General features: G+C 36.7%; 1 protein-coding gene across 1 annotated transcript in view; it reads right to left on the bottom strand.

Annotated features, from left to right (window-relative positions):
* PLA2G4A (phospholipase A2 group IVA) overlaps positions 1-14,190 on the bottom strand; it is a 157,846-nt gene extending 143,656 nt beyond the window's left edge. Inside the window, 1 exon segment of the mRNA XM_017863705.1 lies at positions 14,104-14,190. The gene's annotated coding sequence lies outside the window, so the exon portion shown is untranslated.
* Positions 14,191-15,515: the final 1,325 nt, after the last annotated feature.

Below are 15,515 nucleotides of genomic sequence, written 5' to 3'. Positions count from 1 at the left end.
CTGTGCACAGAGGCCCCTGGTGTCTCTGTGTGTGTTCAAATTCCCTCTTCTTTTAAGTACACTAGTCACATTGGATTAGGACATGTCCCTAACAGCCTCATTTCAATTAAATGCCCTCTTTAAAGGCCTTATCCCCAAATACTTTTACATTCTGACGTATTGGGATTTAGGGTCCAATGTATGCATTTGGAGGGGGCATATTTCAGCCCATGACATGTTTTAATGACATAAACACAGCAGTTAAAGCAGCATACAATTGTTAGTGGAGAAAACTGGTGCTGGAGGAAGGAGGGAGAAAATCGGCCAGGGAAGTCCAGATGTGATATAAGATACACTATGCGGCCGGGCGCAGTGGCTCATGCCTGTAATCCTAGCACTTTGGGAGTCCGAAGCGGGTGGATTGTCTGAACTCAGGAGTTCGAGACCAGCCTGGGCAACACAGTGAAACCCTGTCTCTACTAAAATACAAAAAATTAGCCGGGCGTGGTGGTAGGCACCTGTAATCTCAGCTACTCAGGAGGCTGAGGCAGGAGAATTGCTTGAACCCGAGTCGGAGGTTGCAGTGAGCCGAGATTGCACCACTGCCCTTCAGCTTGGGCAACAGAGCAAGACTCCATCTCAAAAAAAAAAAAAAAAAAGATATGATATGCATCTCAACTAGGATGGTGAAGATTATAAAGGAGAGAGCATAGCTCCTTTAAGATGGAGCAGCTACCCTCATCTGATTATTTAAAAAGCTCCCCGCAACCCCTCACCAACATATACATACACACATTCTACATAAATGAAGCATAAGGATAACATCTAACCACTTCACATTTGGGAAGTACTAATCCAGATAAACCTGTCCATCTTAAGGATCAGGAAACTGGCCAGCCCAGTTTCACATAGTGCATTACAAACAAAGCAAGAATGTCTCCTCACTCCCAAGCCAGTGTTCTAGTTTTCATTCCTTGACCACTCTAGTTTGCTGTTATTTTCCATTCTTTCACCTCTTGGTGGTCAAAAACAAGTGGCCATTCTGGCCATATTTTAAGGTCAAGAAATTTTGGGGAAGGAGGAAATATTCATAATCACCACCTAGAAAGTACTTCATTGTACAAATTTGTAAGCTGAGGCCTCAAGATATAAATAAACCTCACCAAGTTACCCAGTAAGGAGAACAGCTGAAACTGAACATACCTCTTCATTTTCAACCAGGTACTCTTTCTTTATACCCTACTGGCATCCTCACTGCCCCATCCCGCCCCCCACACACACTGGGGCTAAAAATATGCCAAAATTAAAATAACATATATATAGTTTCAATTTGGCTAAAATCTTAAGTTACCAAGTTATAGTTTAGAAGGACAGAGTAGATCCAAGATATGAATGTGAGGAATACAAATAACTGAATTTCTCCTTGGGATTGGTCCAATAAAACTGAAAAAGAATCACTTTCATCCTTCTAGGTTTGAATTATAGTTATAAATTGTTTTCAAATATTAGATTGTTTAAAAAATTCCTCTTCCCACACAGACCATTATGGAATAATATCACATTGATAGGTGTTAAATATATGCTGTGCATTTTCAGAAAATATAGAAGGATAATGTTCTGCCTTCTACTTAAGAGAAACTGACAATGGTGATGTACTTATTGTTAACATGTTATAAATACATGAAACAATGTGGCACAAAATGCTAGGAAAAGAAGTGTGTTTTGACAACAGCATTATTTCTACAGCTTTTCTCTCTAGACTGGATGTTTTGCAAATATGCTCCCCGAGGTAGTATTTGTGTTTTGTTGAGGGTTCCACTCCCTCTTTAATTGCTGCCTTTTTTTAAGTGACAGGGTCTGCCAAGGTTTCCACAGCAAGGAAAGCCATATCTTTTTTCTAAAGTAAACAGTTCAGGAAAAACACCCAGGAAAACCATCAAACTGGCTTAAACGTTTAATAAGAACCATTTTATTACTGGATACAATCATCAGCATTCATGGCTTGCTTTGCTTTTCAATGAATGCCATGACTATTTCAGGCAGCTGGTGAGATTGATCTGACAGTTTAAAGTATGGAATTACTATGATCTTTAAAAGGAATAAATTGATGATAAACTATATCATCAGGAGTTGTGGAAGCACAGAAGGGTGTACACCTGCTTCCAGATGTTACTGTAAAGTTCGACCACTAAATGCAAGATCAGCATTCTACAATTCCTGAACTGGGTAACTTGTAATAGGAATTCAGGGTTACCATTTTCTTCTCAGATCATAAGAAGTTTTAGAAATGTTATTTTAGACACTGTGATGGTAATTCACTTTTGAAAAGAACAAGAAACCTAGTATTTTGCAGGATTAAGGACTCTGTAAATAGAGTACACATTTGAAAGGAGTAGACTTGGGGGTTTTTAATCTTTTTTTGTTCCATGGACCTGTTTGGCAATCTAGTGAAGCCTAGGGACCACTTTATAGAGTATAACAGTATTATATTGGTTTATAAAGAAAGCTAATTATTGCCCGGGCATGGTGGTGGGCACTTGCAATCCCACCTACTCAGGGGATTACAGGAGAGGAAGGAGAATTGCTTGAACTTGGGAGGCAGAGGTTGCAGTGAGCCAAGATCGCACCACTGCGCTGCAGCCTGGGCAACAGAGCGAGATTCCATCTCAAAAAAAAAAAAAAAAAAAAAAAAAAGCCAATTATGTTGAAATACATGTATCTATGGCAGTCTGCAGACCCTTTAAATAACATTTATGTGTGCATTGGAGCATTGCAGCACATGTTTTTCCCTTCTACTTCTGTGGGTTACTACAACATAGTTCCAGAGTTTCATGGAAAATTTTTGAGGAGGGAGGAACGTACATTACTATAAAGAGTAAAATGATAGGAAATTTTAAGTTCTTTTTGTACTACCTACTTCTGCCAGCACCATAATGAACGTGCAGCACATCCTGAATATTTAGGAGTTACATATAATAAACTCAGGTTGAAATGAACTGAAAGTGCTGTCATTTGCTTCAAAATGAAATTTATATTGCCTCTAGCTTTGAGTAACAACCTGGAGAACTGTGCCAAAAGTACATTAGTAAAATCAACCAGCAGGTTTCAGTTGAGCTTCTGCAGATGAGATATAATGCCTCAATGGGTCCTTGGGAAAATGTGAAATTAACCAAACCAGTGTTATACTCTCCCCTTCATTTTGCCAATGAGAAATTGGACCGGAGGAAGTTAGACAACTGCAGCTAAACCATAGCCTGACAAATACAGGCAGGACTAGGAATAAAGTGCAGAATGACTTTCCACTGCATGACATGTCTCCGGGAGGTAGGGAGAAAAGGAGGAAAAAGAAGCAGCTAGTTAGTGTCAGGCAGAGAAGTAGATGAAGGGCACAGCCATAAGCAATCTCAAGTCCATCTGACCACAAAAAGCATCCTCTCTTCTCACCATGCTGCCTGATTGACCCACACAGACTCACTGCTTCCATCCATGGAGGAGCCTGGCCTTCATTTGTGTAAAACTAAATCATTTTTATGTGAAGAGGATTTATGAGACATGGCTAATGATTTTTAAATTTTAAAATGGTTTTTTTAACTTTGAGGAAATATGAGTCAATAGCTCAACAATATTATTTTAGTCATTGAAAAGATACCATTTTGATTATGGTAACCAGCTATTCTCTAAAACTCTAAGAATTGGAAAAGAAAAGGAAGTGACTTTTAGATGCAAAATGAAAGATTTATGTCAAGGTGAAGAAATATATCCTGAGAGCAGGGCTGTGAAAGATCCTCTTTTTGGATGGCCTATTACTATCACAAAATGTTTTACACATCTTCACACTGTAGAATTCTAATGATTCAAAGTCTATAAACCCTTATCTTAGGGAGCACAAAGACCAAGGAGTGTGCTACAACTCAGAAACAAGTACTTAGCTAGGAGTCCAACAAAGGCAGAGAAAAAAAGAGTTAATCATTCAGAACTTCAAAGGACAACAGCAATAGGTCTACCAACTAAAACATGAAGAAAAAGAGGTTCCAGAACGATGGCTCCTGGAACAGGTAACTGGGTTTCACTGAAGTGTACAATCAGGCCTAGCAATTGGCAAGGTAATGAATCCAAGACTTTGGAAAGAACAAAGGCTCAATTCCCACCTATTAGAGCTGGAAATCAGCCAGTTTTGGACTACTCCCTAGTAGTCACTAATTACCTTAGATAAAGGATCTCTGTTCTACAGGCTCATTCATTTTTATGAATTTTGTTTAGGTTTGGTTTTGGTTTTGGTTGTTTTTGATTTTGTTTTGCTTATTCCACTGGTTATCCATTTTATGGATTACCACAATTTTTCTTTCTGTCTTTAAAACTCCCACTCTAGAGGAACCATCTAGCTTCTTTGCTCTTAGCATTTAAACATGTTGTAGAAAAACAACATACCCTGGAAGGCTAGTTTTAATTTAAGTCCATATTCTCAAAACCCACAGAGGCTCTCCACAATACAGGGCATCTTTCTAAGTTTCTTTGGTGGACTGGTATTCCCACCGGAAAGAGTCACTTTATTCCCTTCTCTCACTCAAGTTTCTCACCCCACCCCAACTCCCACTCTTAGCAGGCGACCTCATCTTCCTTCACTGAAAAAGCAGAAAGCACCAGAGGGAAGTTTCTCATCTTCCCACCATCAAATCTGCATATTCCCCTGCAGGTGCACTTGGGTTCCCCTTCTCCCTATCACAAAGGAGGCAGTGTCCTCCTACTGTTACAGACCTGGCACCAGCCATGGCTCTCTGGATGCAAAATCCCTCTCCTTAAGGAGAGATTTTGATGGTCATGTCTCTCTTTCCTGAATCATCAAATTTTACTTTCAACTGGATTATCTAATTGGTAAACTTGTTACAGTCTCTCTGTCGACTTCATGTTCCTTTTTCCTGCTATGTCTCCATTTGGATGCTGTGTTTGACAGACTTCTCTGAAGGGTTATTTGCTTACCCTGTATCCAGGAGCCAGCTATCCTCGCCACGCATTCCTCCCATCCCATTTACACTTCTTTCTTCTGTCTACCCCCACTACTCCTTTGAAACTGCACTAATCAGGATCATTCATGATCTCCAAATTTCCTAAAGTAGCAATCACTTTTCTATCCTCTTCTTATTCAACCTCTTTGTTTCCTCTAGAACCACTTTCCTTCCTTTGCTCCCATGACACCACCCTAATCCCTGGTTTTCCATCTAATTTTTTAGTTGCTTGTTTGCAGACTCGTTGACAAATGCCACTCTCTGCCTGGAACCCTAGCATGAGCCATGCCATTCTCACTCCACTTACCACCTCCCATAGATGGCTTTTTATCCCTCACATCTGTGCTTCAATTCTCTGCCTCAGAGAGCCCTTCCCATTCTCCACTTTCCCATGTTATTCTCTGTCATTGAAGCCCATTTCCTTCCTTTTTATAATTTATTATGTTTGTTTGTATACTTATTATCTGTCTCCACCAAGATAGAATGAACTATAACTGCTTTATTCACCCAGGTATGCCCTAAATGTAGCACAGTGCCTAGCATGTAGCTGTTATTAATTAAAACTGACTGAATTAGTGAAGGAATAAAGGCATACTGCTCAGTGACCAACAATTCCTGATGGACATTAACACCTGCATTTCTTGAAACAGGAGGTAAAATTGGTAAGTGAAAAAGAAGAGTACATATTATCTAAATAGCTTCATACAATACCTGTTCTCTTTCTAAGTATTAAAAAGTGCATTTTCCTACTCCTACAACTTTTCTAAGTATACTGTATGTATTAATAAAATGGTATATAGAAATTATTTTTTCACAGAAACCTAAGATTTATATGAGAACATTCTTTTCATTGTGATGATAAAAAGTGCTTGAAGATTCTTGTTATCTGTTTAAATTACATCCTAGATTAACAAATTGACTTGGTTGATTCATATCTTATGTACATATCAATATATAATAACAATTAATCAACATTAATTATTAAGGCATATTATATGTAATATATGGTGTATTGAATAATTAATAACTTACCTGAACTAATTCATATTGTTATTAATTATATTAATACATAGGGTATATATTAATACTAGGGTATTATTCCATATAAATTAATATTTTATTAATTCTTATTAATACATAATATATTGATCAACCAAATCAAATTTGTCAACTTAAAACATATTTTAAACAGATTGTAAGAATTTCTGCAAACAGTGAATGAGTCTCACAAATTTGATTCTTTCTTTTATTGCTTTTCATTGACAACAGAGGCATCGTTACAGACAGTAATAAAGATAAGAGGGAAAAATGCATGTAAATATTGTGAAGCTTTATATATATTAAATATAAATCTCTGGTTGTCACCAGCTCAAAAAGTAAGTACCAAGTAATAGATTATAAGTAAGCATCAAACAGCTTTCCAATTAAATATTTAATTTACCAAGAAGCTTCTTTTAAATTAGAATTGTTGCTGTGACAAATCTTCCTAAAATGGGCTAGTGGCATTGTCTTCTAAGAATCAAGGACATAACAGTATTTTAAAGCTATTATCTGAACATGTGTTACCATTGATCATTGAAAGTGAACTACCAAAATTTCCTAGTATTATCTCTTTGAGATCTAAGTTCATGACCTCAGCAAATTTTAAATTCATCCATCTCTTCTTCATGTCAGTTGAATGAAAAGGAAGTTGATAACCTGTTTGAGGTTTGTGGTAGACACAACAGAGGATAATGGATATTAAGAAATCATAATTATAGATGCAGCAGTCTATACAGAATGATCTCGTAACTGTGTGCATCTTTAGACACTTTTCTCTGATTGCCTTTCAATAAATTCTTACATAATTGCTCAAAATTACTTTTTTCAATGCTTTCATAATATTGCATGAAATACATGTTTAAAAAAGTCCACAAAATGAATTGCCTTTTGTTTCAATAAATAAAAGCTAAAACCTGAAAAAAAACTTAAAACACCATTTATCTGCCTCGAGACTATCTCAGGCTGACACTGTCTCTTCTTATAGATCCAAGAATTCTGCAAAACTGCTTTTTTTCCATAAGGGGTGAACATCCCAGTTTACTGCCTGTGTACTGCATTTAACTTGCTTATCCTGTCAAAACTGTGGGCATAAAAGTATGGGGCAAATAGAAGTGTGTCAATTTACTGAGTGAAATTCAGAAGCCATGTGCTGACCTAATGTTTCTAGTGGCACAGTCGCATCCAGCAGTAAAACCTGACCTAGTATGCATTATTTATTACCACATCGTAGTATAGATACTAAGTCAAGTGTATAACTAATGTTGGGTTTTACCCCTGAGAAGGAGTATCTGCTTTATCATAAGCTACTGAATTATTTGGAAAAGTAAAATAATAATGATTTTTTTGTCCAAATGATAAATCCAAGGTCAGAGTAACCATCTAGATACAAATGCTTTATGCCAGCTGCCAGGTTTAATAAGAGCCAGAAAGAGCCGTAGGTACTGTAGGTTATACTTAGAAAATTCTAAGAAATTTCTCTACTACCAACCTGAAAGCAAAACATTTGGTAAAATCAGTACTTTTTACATAACTCATGAAATGTGTTCATTTTGTATTTTTAGATAACATGTAATACATTTTATTTTCTTAAAGTAGCATACATACTACTGTACAAAATACTATATAATTCCAAAATTGCACAAGTTGCACAACCTCCTCTACTACATCAATCAGTAATCAAGTTATAAGGGCAGAACAATTGAGTTATTATGGAAACATGCACCAGGAGAGTGGACTTCCTGGGCCTTCTCTTACAATTTTTCTGATGTTAACTCCAATAGAAAGAGTGTGACAACATCAAATAATACACATTAAAACTAAAAATATATACCAATATATTTAAACATTTAAATACATCAAAATGGAAATCATAAGGCAGACATTTAAAAAAAGAAAAAAACATTTGACTTTTCAACAGCTCTTTTTCACAGTTGCAAAATATGGATAGTAATACCTGTACTGCTAACTTATACAGTTATTGTGGAAATAAACAGAGTTCATAACTAATCTCTTTATCAACCACAAAGCCTGTGAAAATAAACAATAGTGGGCCTCTGATTTTTTTCATACTAGATAATGAGAAAACAGCTTGTAAATTAAATAACAAAACAAAAACCTAAGCAAGCATAAGCTGAGCATCATAAATACGTGAGTTTTCTGTACTGTAGAAGAATACATATTATGGACATTTGTTTACCAATTCAAAGCACTCTGTTACCTAAAATACCAAATTTTTTTCTGAAGACTCCAGAAGTCAAGCAGATGAAGAGGAAGAATGAGGAAAAGGGAGCAGTTGATTCACAACTACATATGCCAAAAGGAATGAGAAGAAAATGAGAGCCAATTTGGTCTATTATCTTCAATGGAGTGATGGCTAAACTCTGATGCTGATAACTTTCAGCGTCAGGTGTCTGCTGAGTTTCTCTAAGCTCATTCGAATTTATTTAATAAGTGATTAGACTGGTAGGGTAACTACGAATCTGCTTATGGTGAGCATTGAGTTGTTTATGCTTATTTCTTTTTTTGTATAAGGAAAGGTAAACTGTATTTTCAAGGTATGTTGTAAGAATTGCACTAAGAATCACGAAGAATCAAAACACTTAGAATCACACAGCAAGAGTAGCAAATATATAACGCATCTGTTTTTTTGTTTGTTTGTTTGTTTGTTTGCTTTTGTTTTGTTTTGTTTTTGAGACGGAGTCTCGCTCTGTTCCAGGCTGGAGTGCAGTGGCCGGATCTCAGCTCACTGCAAGCTCCGCCTCCCGGGTTTATGCCATTCTCCTGCCTCAGCCTCCCGAGTAGCTGGGACCACAGGCGCCCGCCACCTCTCCCGGCTAGATTTTTTGCATTTTAGTAGAGACGGAGTTTCACCGTGTTAGCCAGGATGGTCTCGATCTCTTGACCTCGTGTTCCGCCCGTCTCGGCCTCCCGAAGTGCTGGGATTACAGGCTTGAGCCACCGCGCCCGGCCATAATGCATCCGTTTTTAACAGGCAAGTAATGGGTATCACAGGACCAGAATAACCTCTGCTCTATTTACTGTCTTCTTTGGAAGGAACTGCAGAACCAACCTTTTGGTTCCCCCAACTATTTATTGCCCTAATAGTCAAGGGGTAGAAGACAAAGAGTTGGCCGGAACTGAAGTTCATTTTCTCTAAATTGGTTGTTCACAACCAAGAATATTATTTTCCTCACAAAACTTTTTTTTTAATAAGAAACAAAGTCTTGCTCTATCACCCAGGCATGAGTGCAGTGTGTGGTCACAGCTCACTGCAGCCTCAAACTCCTCTGTTCAAATGATCCCCCTGCCTCAGCCTCCCAGATTGCTGGATTACAGATGCATGCCACCATATCCAGCTGATTTTTTCAAAATTTTTAATAAAATTTTAATTAATCTTGCTATGTTGACCAGGCTGGTCTCAAACTCGTGGGCTCAAGCCTGCCAAAGGGTTAGGATTACAGGTGCAAGCCACTGCCCCCAGCCTTACAAAACTTAAACAGTCATCACACCACCTTTAGTCCTAACTATATCTTTACATTATTCAAGCCAGGATGTCTCTGGGGCTGGGTTTTGGCCATCGTCTGTGAACTCTCTTCAGTTTTCCCATCGTTTGTAAACTATTCGTCTATGAGAATAAAAAGTAATTTGCTCTCATTGTTCTACATATTCTCACACATTTTAAGGGAAAGGTTTCAGAAAACACTAAAATAACCCTCCAAAATGAGAAAACAATGTTTATAGAATTTTTACTTCCAGTTCAAAATTTCATCTATACTGTTAAGACTGTTAATATTCTTCAAAATTACTGAGGACCCCAAAAGGGCTATGATTATGTAAGTTATATCCATTGATATCTATCCTATTTGAAATTAAAACAGAAAATTTTAAAAAATCACATTGAAAGAGGCAATTCACAAACATAGACATGTAAGTGGCCACTATGAAAATTGCTCAACTTTGTTCAAGAAAGAAATGTAGGCCCCCCGGGCCCCCCCGCGGGGTGGGGGGCTTTTGCTAAAGCCTTGGTTATTTCCCCTGCCTTACTTTGGGGTTAGGCCCCGAGGGCGGGGCGGGGATCCCTTTTACAGGGGGTCCTATAGGTTTTTAGGGGTTCCCGAGACCTTTATCCGCCCTGGCCTACCCACAAGTTGGGGGAACCCCGGTCCCGCTCCAACTTAATCCTAAAATTTAATAGCCCCCCCGGGCCGGAGGATAATGGGGGGCCGGGCCGGGCCCTTGGGTTAGTTTCCCCCCCTAGGCTACTCGGGTAGGGCTTTGAGGGCTTTAGGGAGAATGGGGGGCCCCCGTGGGGGTACCCCCGGGTTAGGGCGGGGATAAGGCCCAGGGTGGGCTTTATTTTTAGTGGAGCTTGAGTCTATCCGGCCTTACTTGCTTATTACTCTACCCCCCCTGGGGGGCCCCCCGACAGAAGCGAGGACCTCGCCTCAAAAAAAAAAAAAGAAAGAAATGTAAATTTAAACAAGATACCATTTTCGTATAACAAGTATCCAAGTTATTGGATTTGTTGTCGTTTGCTCTGTTTGATGATGGCACCAAGTATTGACATAGAAAACCCTACTCTCTTATATTGCTCATAAGTGGATACCATATTCCTCAAGAGCAAAATGTTAAAAATCATCATTAGCATTCCATGAGATTTTGCTAAGCATTTTAAAGAATCCTCAAAATACCCAATTATTATTGTTTCTATTTTACGGTTGAGAAGACAACATTTTAAGGAGATAACGTAATTGGATTATTGTCTCACAACCTGTAAGTAGTAAAATTTTTGTTAGAACCTAGAAAATAAACTCTTAAGAATCTGCCATAAGGAAATAAACAAAATATATGCAAACATCTATATAAAAGCTTCTAGATGAAAATATTATTTATAATAGTAGAAAATTGTTATCAATCTAAATATCCAACAATTATTTATAATAGTGGAAAACTAATCTAGCTAAATATCCAACAAGATATAATTGGCCAATACAACCTATATACACACTAAAAATTTCATATAGTAAGAACCATACTCTTTTGTTCATGGATAGATTGTCATTACTTGCATCACACACAGTAGGGGCTTAATATTTTTTAAATATGTGAAAACAAAATAATACATGATAATTAAAAAATAATGTTTTAACAATGTATTTCATGAATGAGGGAGAAGCATGTTACAAAACAGTATGAACAGTGTGATCACAATATTTTAAAACTACATGTATGTATAGAAACATACCCAGATGTACAAACATGTATATGCATGAACTTCTTGTCTGTCTGTGCTGATGCATACTGGGTACTCAATAGATATTTGTTGATTGAATTAATGATTGCATTACATTTTAAAAGCACCTTGGAGGAAATAATGGTAATATTTTCTTTTTCTTCCTTGCAATTTTCTATATTTAACAAAATCTTAAACAGTGAGTGTGATTTATCTTTATAAGAAACAATAATATTATAAAAATTAATCATTCTGGGAAATATCATTAGGAATTTTGGAATAAAAGTAGTAAATACAGACAACCCACAATCCAATAAAAAATAACTTGCATCTGATTTTCTTATTATGTTTCACTTACTGCATTCAGCAATAAAACAACAGACGTTACAGAAAAATGTCAAGTATAATATTGTACAGTTAATTATTATTGGGGTTGAGTCTAGAACTCACGTTATTTGGTTTCAGGCAAGCAGCTTTTTCCATTACACCAAGTTGCTTGGAGTTCTAGAATATCAGTGAATAAATGACTATGTGGGTGCTGTAAAATCCACTGTTAGTTCCTTAGTTATAAGTAAAATGATTTTCTAATTAATCATTTTATATTATCAGAAAATTCCAAAGTTCTAAGAAATACTGCATTTTCATGTAATATGAATTGTCTTTGGGGATTTGTGAACTTTTAAAAGTGTTTTTAAATTTGTGTGTGTTGGAATGGCATAATGTGCATTATTCTAGGGAGGAGTCCATACCTGTCACAAGATTGTAAAAGTGTCTTTGATGGAAAAAAAGAAAGAAAGAAAGAAAGAAAAAGTAAAGAAAAAGAAAGAAAGAAGAAAGAAAGAAAGAAAGAAAGAAAGAAAGAAAGAAAGAAAGAAAGAAAGAAAGAAAGAAAGAAAGAAAGAAAGAAAGAAAGAAAGAAAAGGTTAAAAACTAAAGCTATAAAATCTGGAGCAAGAAGGAGGAAAAAACTGATGGTAAATAAAAGCAAACAAGAGGAAAGGGAACCACAACTAATTCTGTCTTCCTCTATTTTATTCCTGGAACATATTTTTTAATATGCGGATGATTCGATTTTATGACTGCTTTCTAAGCACTAGCACTAGAAAAGATAATGGGTTAAAAACATAAGCCAAATAACCTCTATGGAATGAACATTTTCAGTTGCTAAAATCTATTTAATAATTTTCTTTTCCTAATTAAATGTAAATGCAAAACACTTCAGAATAGCTTTTTTTTGTTTTGTTTTGTTTTGTTTTTTTGAGACAGAGTTTCGCTGTTTTCACAGGAGTGCAATGGCGCGATCTCGGCTCACTGCAACCTCCACCTACCGGGTTCAAGCGATTCTCCTGCCTCAGCTTCCCAAGTAGCTGGGATTACAGGCACCTACCACCATGCCCAGCTAGTTTTTCTATTTTTAGTAGAGATGGGGCTTCATCATGTTGGCCAGGCTGGTCTCGAACTCCTGACCTCAAGTGATCCCCCGCTTCGGCCTCCCAAATTGCTGGTATTACAGGCATGAGCCACTGCGCCCAGCTAGAATAACTCACTTTTAAAAGTACGTTAAAATATGCAATGTCTTATCTCAAAAAATATGCTTCCCCTACGGGAAGTTTGTAAAAGTCCTTTGAGCAAATGCACATTAAACACTTCTCTATGCATTTCACAATTATTGCTTAATTTAAAATTTAACTCTTCCGGAGATAATGAAAGAAGTAAATACTTGTTTCTTATCCCAACCTCTAACTTGATTGGCAAGGTGTAGGAACCTCTAGAAGGTAACGTTAAAATTCTTAACAGAGGTCGTTTCACTACAATCCTCTACAAATATCCCTTGAGCCACAATTCCAAAACAAAGAGAAACAAAAATACAAATCTTCCTTGAACTCAAATCATATTGGCAAATATAACTTCAGAATTGACACCCATTCAAACAATACGCCTCTAATATTCTCCATCTGCCTTAGCTGAATAAATACTGACATCATCAACCCATATAAGGATTATTTCTTGTTCTGGTTTTGGAGGTGAATTTATTTTTAAGACTAAAATGATTATAAACTGTAGGAGACAGAAACATTCATCCACTGATACTTCAAAGTCAAAGACCATTTTTTTCTTTTTTTTTTTTTTTTTTTTTTTTTTTTTTTTTGTGGAAACAAAATTACTAAAATATCCACACTCAAAATTTAACTATGTAATTTGATCAAATCTTTTCAAGTATCTAGTTTTGAGCTTTTTTTTTTTTTTTCCTCCTGGCAAGCCAAGTAACTTAGGGGAATGGTGGATCATCAGAACACCAGTCCGTTTACAGTTAATTTTTCAATCCTCTTTCTTTCGCATAATTCTGCAAAATATTGAGTAGCCAGGAAAGCGTCCCATAAGTAACCAAAATGATCAATTTTTACAAATTAAAAGTTAAGTGAGTCAACAAAGTCTCTCTCTCGCTAAAGATCGCTAGGGCTGTCAAACAACACAGCATGCTGCTGCTCGAGTTTGGGGATCAGCAACCACTGGATGTCATCACGTGGGACGCTAATAAGCGCCACTTCATTGCCGTTTTGAATGCTAACTTTCTGGGACTCCAACCCAAAGAAACACCTTAATCTTTGACTCCACAGTGCATTTAAATCCAGGAAGGCAAATGTGAGTGGGTTAGAAGAAAATTGAGGTCCCTAATCTGTGTTTTATTTCAAAAGGCAGAGGACATGCTGACTTTTTAAAGCAGTGAGGTTTCCCCTCCGTCCTTTCTTCCTTCCAAGTGAACTACCAAGTAAAAGCTAAGGAGGGTGGGAAAGAGAAGTGGAGCAGGGGAAGAATAAACATATTGCTTACAGTTCCCAGAATTACCTGACAATCTTCAGGCTCCTCAATGCCTCTAGCTTTCTGTCAGGATCCTTTTTCAGCTCCGGACTTAGAGAAAGTCTTATCCTGGGTAGGAGGGGCTAAAATGTGGGCTGGTCTCCTTGCGCTTTTGCAGATGTTTTAAGGTGGAATTAAAGAGGAAGAGGGAGAACGCTCTCGTCTCATGGAAGCTAGTATTGTAAATGTCAGTGCCCAGTTATTAGAACCAGGAGTTTGAAGTCAGAAAATATGCTAAAATAATATGTAAATTAACCAGTCCTAAATTCCATGAGTGCTGTCGTGGATTTCTGTGTGTGTGATGTGTATGTGTGTGTGTGTGTGCGCGCGCGCGCTCGCGTCTGAAATTACTGCTTGTCCTTAAGTAGTAAGTACTTCCTCCTTTTTTCCAAAGGAGAACAAAATTGAAAAGACCGTGAATAACCTAGAACATTTTGCATTATTTAAAAGGCAAAGTTTATAACAAACCTCAAATATAAAATGTACATTTTTTGAAATGAATATCAGACCACTTTAAAAATCAAATCTGTTTAAATATTTCTACTCCAGACTCAGAACACCTGTGTTGATAATAATTTCTTTGTAAATTTAAGATTAAAAGCATACTAAATAATGTAATATATATGTTGAGATTTAGGGAAGAAAATGAAATCAGATTGAATTGCAAATTTGCAGTGTAAATCCAAATACCTTATAGTACTATAATGAAGAAGGTGCACTGTTTAAATGTATCCAAATTCCATAAGAATCAATTCATGTCTTTAAAGATTGACATGTTCATTTAGTATATCTTGTTTTGCAAACACAGGATCTTGCTTTTGCCTTTAAATACTGAACTCACTCTCCTAACTCTCTTACATTTTCAAAGAATATAATTTCATTAAATCTTCTGGATTATCTGCTTTCTGTAGCCCAACATTCAACCCTTATTTGTTTTTATTTTTTTCCCCTGAATTCAAACTGGCATATTATAAATCTCTCATTGGGGGGAGGGGGGAAGCCAGTAATTTTTTTTTTAGGAAGGATAGATTTATAATAAAAAATTTTTCTCTTTCCAAAGAAATCCCTGAATTTCAAGAAAGGAGGTGTATGTTAAATAGAGGAGCAGAAAGCACACTTCTAGTTTTCATCTCGTTCCCCCAGATACAAATGGTGAAAGAAAGAATCTATACTGCAGGGCATGTTCGTTCTAAGACTCTCATAAAGAAAGACTCCCTGGAAAAGCAGCTTCACAGTGCTTATAGAGCACAAAAAAAGTGCTCTAGTGCTTTTTTGATAATAAAAAGTTAAAGCTCTCAATATTTCCAGATGATATCCAATAGTGTGTCATGCATTGAAGATAAAAAATTATTTAAATGCTTTTAAAGAAAATGTCATTATATGTTATGGTTAGGGTTAAA

The sequence above is a fragment of the Rhinopithecus bieti genome, unplaced genomic scaffold (assembly GCF_001698545.2).
Source record: "Rhinopithecus bieti isolate Rb0 unplaced genomic scaffold, ASM169854v2 scaffold_69822, whole genome shotgun sequence".
NCBI classification, from domain to species: domain Eukaryota; kingdom Metazoa; phylum Chordata; class Mammalia; order Primates; family Cercopithecidae; genus Rhinopithecus; species Rhinopithecus bieti.
This window is presented reverse-complemented; position numbering and strand designations above follow the sequence as displayed.